The sequence below is a fragment of the Haliotis rufescens genome, unplaced genomic scaffold (assembly GCF_023055435.1).
Source record: "Haliotis rufescens isolate VD_foot unplaced genomic scaffold, xgHalRufe1.0.p SCAF_12, whole genome shotgun sequence".
NCBI lineage: Eukaryota > Metazoa > Mollusca > Gastropoda > Lepetellida > Haliotidae > Haliotis > Haliotis rufescens.
In genome coordinates this window covers 10,445,832-10,458,233 of record NW_025963802.1, presented here as the reverse complement: position 1 = coordinate 10,458,233, position 12,402 = coordinate 10,445,832, and the positions used below count along the sequence as shown (strand labels likewise).

Sequence of the window (12,402 nt, the reverse complement as noted above, 5' to 3'; positions counted from 1 at the left end):
TATTAAAGTACCATGCTTTCCTGATGTGCTCTCATTCTAATTTGAAATAATGGCATAAATAGTTACCACTCATCTTTCAATATTTTTCAAGGTTGGGTTAATCACGAACATATTTGAATATGTACAACATCTATACTTACTTATCTTTATACTTAAAGGCATCAGGTTTGTCTGTCATAAGACCCCGAAACAAATATGTCCAACACAGCCCAATATTTGGCTCTTGGCTCCTTGTTCTTATATTTTATAAGTATTGTTTAAACAACTGTTTTTTTCTGTAAAATATGTTCATTTCAGAAATTATATGTTATTCTAGCATTAGGTCTGTGGTACGTTTACTGCATCAGCATTACATTAAAACGATATTACATTATATAAATCCATACAGAGGAAATGCTTAACATTTATCTTTTAACTTGTTTTAACGACTTGCTTTATACATATAAATGTGGACATATATGTATGGACATTTGGATGATACAGATATACCTCCTTAAAGATAGTGTTCGTAGATGACTGTAGAAAATGGAATAATTATGTGAGTAATCGGGTTAATACCACGTTCAGCAATATTTAGCCATATTGCGATATTGGTTTCCAACATACAAGACGGACCATGAAATTATGACTTGAATTTGGACCTGACTTTCTGGTGTGATGTAACACCCCAGAATCTCCGGTAGAAAAAGGGCTCAAAGCACGAATTAAGATCACGAGATGGTACTGATGTATGCATCTGGACATATATTTGCGTAGTATTACTACCTTAATTCATCAGTATATATGTATTTTGCATAAAAGGATATTATAGGATCGACGCTGACATGCGCATATAACCTATTCACCAGTGCTGTAATATTTCATTTCTTCTGACACATATCGACACGAGAAATTATATTTAAATTTAAAAGGAGCCCAAGTTGGATAGAAATTTGAGTCTGAACCTGTTGAACAAGGCTTGTTTCATTTTGGGCTATAGCATTGCCGCAAGGCCTGGGCGGAAGGGAACACCTGTTTGCACCCATCAGATACCAATCACAACTTCTCTCTCCAAACGAAAACAAAATACGAAAAATGTCGGAAGTGTATCCTTCTAATTTTCTATTTAGATACATGTTTTAACTTTAAAGTAATTATATGTATCTCATGTATTATTGGTATCTGTGATGCTGGTACCGTTTTGTTGCCATTGTGTAGCTTTTGTGGAGTTATTATGAATATCAAATACATGCCTTGAAATATGGACTTGTGAAAGAACTCATCATTGAATCATTTGCATTTAAATTAATGCATATACCATTTACTTGGCGTGTATGGACATATTATCCATCTACTTATACACACTTATTATGGACATATACAGAATTTCATTGTACCTTATTATTTAAAAAAATACCCGTGAAGATCCGGGTTAGAATAGGCATTCAACAACCTATGCTTCTACGAAGGCGACTTGGCTCGCTGACTTGGTTGATGCATGTCATCGTATCCCAAATGCGTAGATCGGTGCTCTTGATGATAATGACTAAATTGTTTGGTCCAGACTGGATTATTTACGAACCAACGTCATATAGCTGGTATATTGCTGAGTGCGGCGTTAAACAACAAACAATCAAACAAAATCTATATAATTATTAAACACCTTCCAACAATGAGAAATTAAACTTATATTTTCTAAATATTCTGTTATATTTATAGAATAATTTGATTCATAATTTAATTATTGCGTTGCTTTCTTCCCTGTCATTCAATGTGCATGTTCAAACCCCTAAACTTTTAATATTTCATTTTTCATAAATGGCTACGTTAGTGCGTTGCCTAGATCTCTTGTTACCTACTCACAAGAATAGATTAAAATAATTTGTTTTACTATCATATTTCTGTTTATCTAATTCATAATACGAAATTGTTAATTCATTTATAATAGTATAGATCATATTCGTGTATATCACTATCTGATGCTAAGGTTTTATTTCAGAAAATATAATTAATTCAAAATGTAGAAAGATACACAATTTGCCATTATTTGACTTTTAAACTGTACAAAGTATGATATAATGATCGGAATGCCTGTAACGGGTAGTATTTAAGAAAGAAATATTTGTCGAGAAGTCCCATTTTTCAGATATGCCCTTCAGTAGTATTATTTCATATCTCCAGAGAGAGGTTTACATTGTAGTTCTCATTATTTGTGGATAATTCAAAAAGCAACATAGAAAATATATATGCTACCATGACGAAAGAATACAGAGTATACATAACTCGCAATTCTATATATTCAGCAAACAGCCCCAAACCGAAACTCCACAACATATCCGATTACACTGATTAAGGCTGTCCCAGTTCTCCATGCGATACTGACGCCCGTTCGTCTCCCAGACCATACAGAATAAATTTAAAAGGAATCCAGCTCAAGTCTAGAACGATTTGGCAAGCCTAGATTGCCTTAATTCTATCCATGAAAGTAAGCATTAATAAAAAAATATTTGTTCTTGTCTGCTTCAGATTATATTTTGTAGATACTTATTTTAACTAGGAAAATTGTACTGACACCGGCGCTGTCCCTATTGAAGCTATCCATAAGAATTTCGAATTGCCGTCCATTGTTCGATGTCAATACATCGATGACAAGTGAGGATATCATAAAGTAATCGTTGATGCCGCGCTACACTTTGATAAAAAATATAATCAAGTTGACTGGTGTGTACATTACTACAGTGAATATGTACATGATCATGCCCTAATAATCAAATGCCGTAATGTCAAATACTAATTTATTATTGTGTGATGAATTTAACTGGATCAGTGGTAACATGTGATATTAATATTCCATCAATTTCTTTTCTTGTTGGTCCATCCATGTCTACAAAATGAAAATTATACAATTAAAATGGAGTATAGAACAATTCTTAATTTCAGGCTAGAGCTGTCGAAATCTAGACTTTCCCAATCATTATAGACTTGAGATGGTCTCATGTTTTACATTATTCTCTTGGGTCAACGTCACAGCTCATACCATACACTAACAAGACCAGCTTGCCCCCCGCCGGAGCGCCTGGATTTTGGTTATATCGTCTAACATGGCCAACTCTGCTCTTAAGTAAACAAGAACCTAATCAGCGAGTGGTCCTTTATCATCCCTATGTGGCTGCTTATAAAAATCTGATATCTTTTCCCAAAGACCTGGTTAATAATATATTTTCTGCTGAATATTCGAAACAAATAGAGTGAGTTGGTATTACATGTACATATGTATACGGTTCTATTTTAAATGACTGCAGCGCTCCATTATGAAAACAATTTGTTTTAACGCCGCTCTCAACAGTATTCCAGTGATATATGACGGCGGTCTGTTGTATATGAAATATATGCCAATTGAATCTTGAATCTTGAAAGTTGTAACATTTCTGCAAATAAGTATCACATGCAGTATACAGTATATCAACTGCAATATACTGTATACATCAGTATACAGTGTGTCGCGAGCCCTGCGCTGGGCTGGAGCACACATTTCCTACACCTCTCCCTTCGGCAAACACATCACGAGGGTTGCAACGAGGTCACAGGTCAGGCGTGCACTCGTCAGTTGTCTAATACGGTCAAGAGTAAGATCTTCCGGAAGACCACTGCACTGGAGGTATGTGGATTATTGGGGAGGTACTACGTGTTTGGAACTGGGAGTTGAACACTAAGCACTTTCAGAGAAGAGCTCACAATAAAACGTTATGGACTCGCGGACGGACTTGTGTTTTCATTTCAAGACGTACATTTATCAGGTTGAACTTCCTAACTGTAACAATAACTGAACTTTACGCCTTTTATACACATTTGTGATGGGGCGACAATGCGACAACGAGACATATTTTGACCTTGAAAATGTCGCGTTACGGCATCGTCCCCCTTTTGTAAAATAAAGAAAAGGATTATCAAAGAGCGACAATGCGAACACGCGACAATGCGACAAATGGCCAATTGTCGCGCTTTTGTTAATTTTGACACGTTTTGCTTGTTTTTGTGAAGGCGTCAATGCGACAATGCGACAACGAGACAATGTCCCTTCCATAGTAATCCGTGCAAATAAAACTGAGTAATGAAATAGAAGTCTGACATGCCAGTTAAAAGATAGAGTGTTGCAGCTTCTGATTTCATAGATCTTCAAAAAGGGTATTCAATAATGGGATGGGTGATGAGTTCAACTGCATACGCTGTGATTAACAATAATGCTCCGAGTCAATACACTTTGTCAAATGTATGACATGTATTACGTGAATGAACATATTGTTTATACTCGTCCATGTTTTTGACGGACAAAATAATTTACATGCTCGGTAAAACTGAGGACGGGCATTATTGTGTGTTTCCGTGCTTTGTTCAGGTGAACAATTGACTTGTCCTTGCATGTGTTTGTGACGGGTGCCACTTGTGTGGCAGGATACGCTCACCTTTTCCCGAACACCCATTGGATGACCTGAACCACTTCGGATTTTTATCCCACATCAGTCTGATACACCATGATATAACTGAAATACTGAAATACTGTACAGTTGAAAATGATGTTTAATGCGATTACCGTAGTGTGTTACTGCAACTGTTCATATTTTGTGCAGTGATGTTATGTTATATGTAAAAGAAAGCATATTCAATTATCCAATTGATTTGAATAGAATATACTTGCGTCAGTGTATTTTATTAACGCCCCAAATCGTAATATAAACACATAAAATAACAGATCACGCATGGTGCCTTGACTTACTACTAGATTTAATGGGCCACCCCGGAATAAAATAGTTCCCCCCAAAGCGAGGAACATATGTTTTAGTATGTTTACAAGAAATATATTCCAAACAATATCCTCATTAGATGAGAAAATCTTTTACAGAATTACCTCAGTAAGTCAATTACAATGACAGAGCGTCGTAATACATTTACATCAAGTACAATACGTCAAAATGGCCGACACGATAAACGTGACGGGAGATATTTTCGAAATTGTTAATTAACCTGTTGCTATTTCAAGCCTTTGGCATCACTGATCAATTGGCCGATCATTGAAAGGTGATTGTGAAGATGTGTCAAGTAGATACTAAGGTAAATTCATAGATTTCTGTAAATTGTCACTGCGACCGTTTGGATTTTTTTTCGTGTTTTTTCTCTCTGGGATGGGTTGTAGCGAGGGTAACCTTAAATGGGCTTTCAACCACGCTTCTGTATGAATTCGTACCAGGGAATTCCAAGGGTTTTCCCCAGGAATGTGGAAGTAGTCAGTGTTTACGCCTTTTCAATAATACAGTCACGTGAAGAACGTCATGTGACCGACCTCGCGTCCAAGTCGTATATCTTGTAAACTTCACATTAAAAAATTAGTTATTGTTATAACCAAATGAAATACAACCCATTATCCGATAGGGGTAACTGTAGATAGCCGTTACCACAATAAACTTAGTAACATTGTTTGGTTTGACTTCTTGGCGCGTGTCTGAATTCCATTAACATGTAACATATCCTAAAACTAGCTTATCAGCAAATCTCGCTGCACTGCGCGCGACAGATACTAGAGCAAGGCATGCCAGAAATACGAAACCTAAAGCTTCCGAAAGGAAGCCTTGGACATCACGTGCGTCGGGGGACCAGCGCCATCTGATTGGCCGTTAACAGTTGTACAAGGCGGAGCAAAAAGCATCGTTTTTCCGTCCATTTTACGCTTGAAAAACTCGACCCTTTTCTGGACACTTTCAAGACGCTGACCAATTAATCAATTTTAATGAATTTTTAGTCGTTTTTCCGTCCAATGACCATATACGGAAAAAAACGACGTTTTCTTAGTGATGGATTAATTGATAAGATTCACTGATCGATGCCTGCTGAAAAATTGGAACAAGAACGATGTGAATTTCTGCAGATGGGCGCAAGTAATGAGAGGAAGCAATTGAAATGGTAGTCAAATATCTCTTGCCAGCGAAAAATTACAAAACATATCATTACATAATCGATTTCAGGTTCTGTATTTCTGAAGACAGAAACAAATATGTTTCGCCAGACAGTTAATATATTTTTCGTCCGACTACACACACCACAATGTGTACGCGCGCTTGTGTGTGTAAAATGGTGTAAATGGGAAACAACTGACTATTTCTCACCTACCTCAGATAAGGTCATAAGCCTCAAGTCTGGCAAGGTTCCTCAATCTGTTGTAGCGGTTCGTGTTCTGTCTGCTCTGTCTGCCTTGTTGACGACCTCTCGCCATCAGATATCTGAACATGTAGCTGTCAAAGTCGGGGAAGTCAGGAACCTCAATGTCGTAGCCGTAGCGACCGTAACGCCCTTGGTTCCTCAGAGAGTTGTACTGACCCCTGTAGGCGGCTGTCATGGCCACAGTGGCGACCAGAAGTAGACAAACAATCTTCAGTTGCATGGTTGTATTTGAAACGGCTGAAATAATAAACGTCAGTGTTAGGTAGTAGTATGTTTCCAGTCGCAATTACATTTTACAATATTACTGCATATGTAAACTCTCACAGTTAGTAACATGAAAATATATGTCTTTTATCAATTTGTATTACAAAGAACACAAAACATAAATTAACAGCATGTGATCTCTTCTTTACAATCACAACATCAGTTACTGCCATTCAGTTAAATGAATGCACATGACCGCATGTGCAGCATGAACAATGGAATATGATGCATATCTTTATTCAAAGGCTGATTTGAATCTTCGAGGTAAATGGATGAGTGTGTCCTATAAAGCTTGAGCCTGACCTTATATACATATGCAGTGCCAGTAATACTCAATGAGCAATAATTCACATATGGCGTATTTGCATCACTTCTGAACTGTCACTCTAATAATGACATCATATTGTGATCACCGATGCAACGCGTGATGTTCTTCAGGCGACAATTACCGCCACAATTCCGATAGGTACTTGACAAATGTAATGATTATGTTTGAACATGTAGTAATTAATGGTAAATCGCCAGATGACATGTGAAACGGGTTTGACATATCACTTCATGAAGTCAGGACCGTGCAGGCAGATATGATTTAGCGGGAATATTGCTGGCTGCGACATCTAGCAACATTGCCTTACTCATTCACCCACGCTTATCTTTCGTAGAAGTTATACGCTTCTATAATGTCACTGACGAGCTTTGCTGAACAGTGAGTGAGTGAGTGAGATTTTACGCCGCATTTAGCAATATTCCAGCAATATCACGGCGGGGGACACCAGAAAGGGCTTCACACATTGTACCCATGTCGGGAATCGAACCCGGGTCTTCGGCGTGACGAGCGAACCTTTTGATATGACATAATAATATCAGTACTTTTTGTTTAAGTCGATTTTTTTAACAAAATTGACAGGAGCTGAGTGGGATTCTGTTTTTCTTGAATACATGTTTAAGGTTGACTTGCAAAATGTAAATACAGTGTTATTTAAAACCATGATTTTAAAATGGAGTATTACTTTTCGTGTATTATCAATAGAGTTGTACATGTATAGGTATCATGTTTATGCATTTGCATGAGATCATAGAACATAGAACACATTAATCATTCGCGTGTTAAGGTTTTCTACTCTTAAATTCACTGTCTGTTGATCGGGGCTTTTTCGGGCTCACATGTAGGAGTTAAAGCTAATTTAGAATTTCTTGTTTTGTAAGGTTCTTTGGCAATTACAAACCACTCCTGTAGTTAAGAATTTATGACAGTAGAATCGAAAAGCATACAATGAAAACAATTTTGTTAATCTTCATCAGTGAGTAATAATTTGTACGTTGTTTTTGTGGATTTTATAATAAACACCCTGCTTACAGTTCAGTATATTATCCTCTCTTCAAATTTGTGGATTTCAAAACTTAATTTGAGAAAAGTTTGTTTAAGGATAAAACACTTTCAAAATTCTAAAAGGTTCACAGTACCATATCAATAGACATCATTGACAAGACTGACAAGAATGACATTCATTCCATACAATCATGTTTTGTGAATTTGTATCTCTAAATTACTAAACTAACACCTTTTATTGTGAAGTCCCGGGCTAAGTGTGTCATTGTGAATCACCACCACCCACCAGCCTGACGTTGACTCATTGAAGTCAATTATAGATATTCAACAGTAACACATCAAACTTTCACTATGTGGACAGCATTTTAAAACATACATGTTTATAAAGTAAATTTTCCAAATGTTCCAGGGAAAGGAAACATATTTCAGGTACACGATTTCATAACAAAAAACACGTTTCAATTTGATGAATATGTACGTAATTACCACTCAGTGCATGCAAACCATTAATACATGTACTATTTAAAATCACATAAATATGTTAACTGACGTTTCCGCGGTACGATATTCATATTGATAATTCGAAACATGTATGTTCTTAAATTTATTGGATGAAACAGTTTATAAGTATCCTGAGAGTAGAGCACGGGTTACATATTTACATGAAATAAGGAGAGATTTGAAACCCGAATATATAGAAACTGAGACAAAGATTCCTCACTTAGCATAAGTAAGGAACCTCACCCCAGATGGGACGGGAAACAATTATATAATGGATGCTATGTTAAAACAAATTGAATACAATGAATGCTATTGATACATTTGTACCTTAGAGACTGTAAAAATCACTCAACACACATAAGCAAGGAACACTACCAGTCTCTGAAGCAAGTGCTTCCCTGCACCATCAAGACGATACTTCCTGACTAGATACCTTCATTCAATGATAAATAACTACTACACAACGAACATGGATCCCGTTCATTTTAAGTTCATTTAGACAACTTAAAGCTGTGCGAGTATTATTAACACAGAAACTGTCTTGTTGACCTCTCACGATATAAATGTTGGTGGCGTAAATCAATCCTGATAATATTTAGCTGTGATCCGTTCGTTCAGAATGTGATGGAAATTTATTCAGTAGACCTAGATATGTTAATGGTGTGTCATTTAAGGTTTCTATCAAGGCGTCATTGTATAGAGTAAAGGCAAATCAGCTGATTGGTCGATATCGAGTCACGTGTTACATTATGGTTGATTCTGGATTATATCAGAACTGTGAGCACCCGATTACCACCGTGGAGGTATGTGATATACAATATCGCGTATCGTCACGAATATATCTTTAGTTATGTACGTGTTTCTAAAAGTTAGATTAATTTTCACCATACGTGTCCAAGCATCTGTTTCATATTTAGACCTATGGATAAAGATTCAGAGTGACAGAACACTCTCCATGGCCACCAGACTGTATGACAAGAGGGATGATTTAAACTTTCCAGTAGTCAACTTTCCCTTCATGTCGAGCAATATTCCAGAAGTCTTGAAATGGCATTTAGAAGTGATACACATAAGGAAGAGAATTTATGATGTCAACCTCTTTATTTTGAGGAACACAACTTTTCGGAGCATATACTAAGTCTTACTCCTTCATCACGTGAATAAATGCTATGAAGCAGAGAACATATATATATATATAGTCGGGGGTAATTAGCAGTGGAGAAGTGTACCAAAATCCCCATGGATCAAGGAGTTTATCCTTAAGATTGTCATGTGGGAAAGTAGTGTACACAGTTGGAACTTGGTTCTTTTCTGAGACTGTAAATAGTCAAGCGAATCCTTTGAGATTTTGAGAGCCCACATTGTATTAACTCCACTTGTCTCAAATATGTCCTGTGAATATAAAGAAAGACCTTCCTTGATTGTATTTAGGATTATGTTTAGCCTTTGAGACAGGGATTTGGTGGTACATTTGCCGGACACAACAATATATCTCTCTTTGTACGGATTTGTACAACACTCTAGACATTTATCACCCATTCGATATTTACAGCAGCTAGCAAGTATTCATACAAATTTTCCACAAAAAGTAATAATCGTCATATGCAGTGGACATCGACGACCGGCTCTTCATCAAGAGGGCATTATTGTTCTAGATTTGGAAGAAGTAAGGTACAGTGTTGTTTACGCCGATACCTTTGGAAACCCTTTTGTTGTGGTCTAGTAATCATGTGGTTGTTATGAACCGTTTACATCACGTAAACATAAAAAAATAAATATTTTAGGCTATAATTATAATATAATTCACTGTTTCACATATTTGTCTACATTTATCTTGAAGTTCTTCTCTGGATGAAAATGATGGTTTTAACGCAAATACTCATTAACTTCAAATGTAAAGTCAAATGTATTTTATATGGAAATACATGTTGAAAACAATCCATGCTTTTTTTGTGCGGTGATCTCACCCTGAGTCAGAATAGGTCCCATTTGCCCATTCCCGTGGCCTTGCTGATATCGTTTTTAATGTATTTTATGTGTAAATACATGTTGAACAAAACCCAAGTTTTGTGTGCTGGTATCAACCTTCACGTATTTTTTAAACATTGGTGATATCACCCCGAGGCAGGGACCACAATTTCCCATTCTTGTCGCAAAAATAAAGATCAGGTGGTAACCTTGCTGATTGTGTGTCATCTATGGAATAAAGTAATGTCCAGTCTCGTGGTCTCGTAATATGTAAATGTGGAAAAAGAAGATCAAGAAAGAACCATGTGCATAGGCGTAATTGGGAGTTATCGTATTACGTATGTCCGCGGACAGCGACTAAAACACTCTTGTTCCACACTACAGTTGTTACAAGTCGAGATCGCGAGATTACAGAGAACACGAGAAAATCCCTAACAGTGTTCCCTAGACATTAATTAAACATTGACTTTCGCGTGCAAAAACACAAGTGCCTTCAAATAGTAAGGATTAGTATCATACCGACAACTCAGATGACAAACTTTTACACGTGGTAGAGTTCAGTCTTACAGGATCCGTAGTGTCCAAGAGGAAATATGGCATCCATGTGTGTGTGTGAAATGTAATTCATGGAACTTTTAATGTTAAGAGATTGGCATGAATGTGCATCAGCAATTATCCACGTATAGAAAAACGTTCGTCTGGTATTGCAATGGCAAACTAAAACATGAAACATTGTCCCTTCAATTCGATGTTTATTCAGTTTCTCTGATGTAATACAGTGTGTATATCAAGCAGAACCTAGTTTACCTTGGAAACCATCTGAAAAAATTAAAACAGACTTTTGTAAATATACATGAGCGTACACATTTCAATGGGTAGAAAATTATTCATCCACCTTTATGTCAATTTAACTTCAGATTGTTGTTTTTAAATTTTTGATACATTATTTATTTATCAAAATTATCTAAATAAAAAAGTATAGTTTTCAATAACGTTTATACTGTGAGATTATCTAAGTATACACAAACTCATTATTTATTCGTTATCGGTACCTGTATCTTTGATATCAAACATTTACAATATTTGGACAGCATGATCAGGATAAAAGTGTTGGTGTATAGGAAATGATATAATTGATGAGACATCAGAAAGAATGTCTTCTCTTCTCACCTCAGAACTGGTTATTAAAAGTCTAATATCTGTTGTATCTCCCGAAAAAGTTGTTGTTGCCACGCCCAGTATTGCGGTAGCCCCATCCTCTTCCATACATGTACATGGAGTTGTAGTCGTCGTCCATGTAGTCAGGAGTGTCCATGTCACTCATATAGTTATACTGAGCAAAGTTCCTCCAGTAGTTGGGCGATCTGTACCCGCTAGAGGCGGCAACAGCGACGACAAGAAGGAGGAAGACGAACTTCAAATGCATGGTAAATGGCAGTCTGCTGGAAAAGAAATACTTATGTGTCTTAAGGAGATATCTTCTCATTAGTACTGTAATAGAACCTCGTTTTTGTTGACAGCTAATGTTTCTGTTACACATGCAAGCTTTAACGTCTTTCTTGTTTCAAAACCACAATGATTCCAATATTATGTGCATTTATTACACACTATTTTATGATAGCCTAGACGGTCAATATTCGTTAACAAATATGAATCTCTGTTTTTTATTGTAACATTACCTTTCAAAGCCTAGGTGCTTGGGCAGTGGTCGAGTTCCCTTTTGAAAGGAAATAGGGGTTTATATACACACAATGTTGATGTGCAATGTGAATACGTGGAACATGTCAATTCATCATAAATGTGTCACCTACTAGTGTTCTTGGAGCACAAAGCATATCATCGTTACGATTAGGTCATTTACCAAATTACTGTGCATTTTGCAATCATGGGTCATTGATATGCTCATCACTCAATGCGTTGGAAAGCCATTATTCATATCGTGAAATTGGCGTAGCTAAGTAGGGTATGACATATGTGTATGTGCCTCCTTTATCATACCTAATCACAATCTGATCTAGTGTGGAATAGTTCAATTAATAAAGCGACAAAACCCTTTCCATATCCAAAAGAAGTCCCTGCATAAAACAGAGTCGATTGTACAATTCCGACTATATCATGAGCATGTGTTTATGAATCACTATTAACAG

General features: G+C 36.5%; 1 long non-coding RNA gene across 1 annotated transcript; it reads right to left on the bottom strand.

Annotated features, from left to right (window-relative positions):
• Positions 1–10,990: 10,990 nt before the first annotated feature.
• On the bottom strand, positions 10,991–11,966 carry LOC124143911. The gene is made up of 3 exons (XR_006862338.1): positions 11,935–11,966; positions 11,426–11,697; positions 10,991–11,074 (listed from the first exon to the last, which is right to left on the bottom strand). It is a non-coding gene; the product is annotated as an uncharacterized LOC124143911 (long non-coding RNA).
• Between the last annotated feature and the right edge of the window lie 436 nt (positions 11,967–12,402).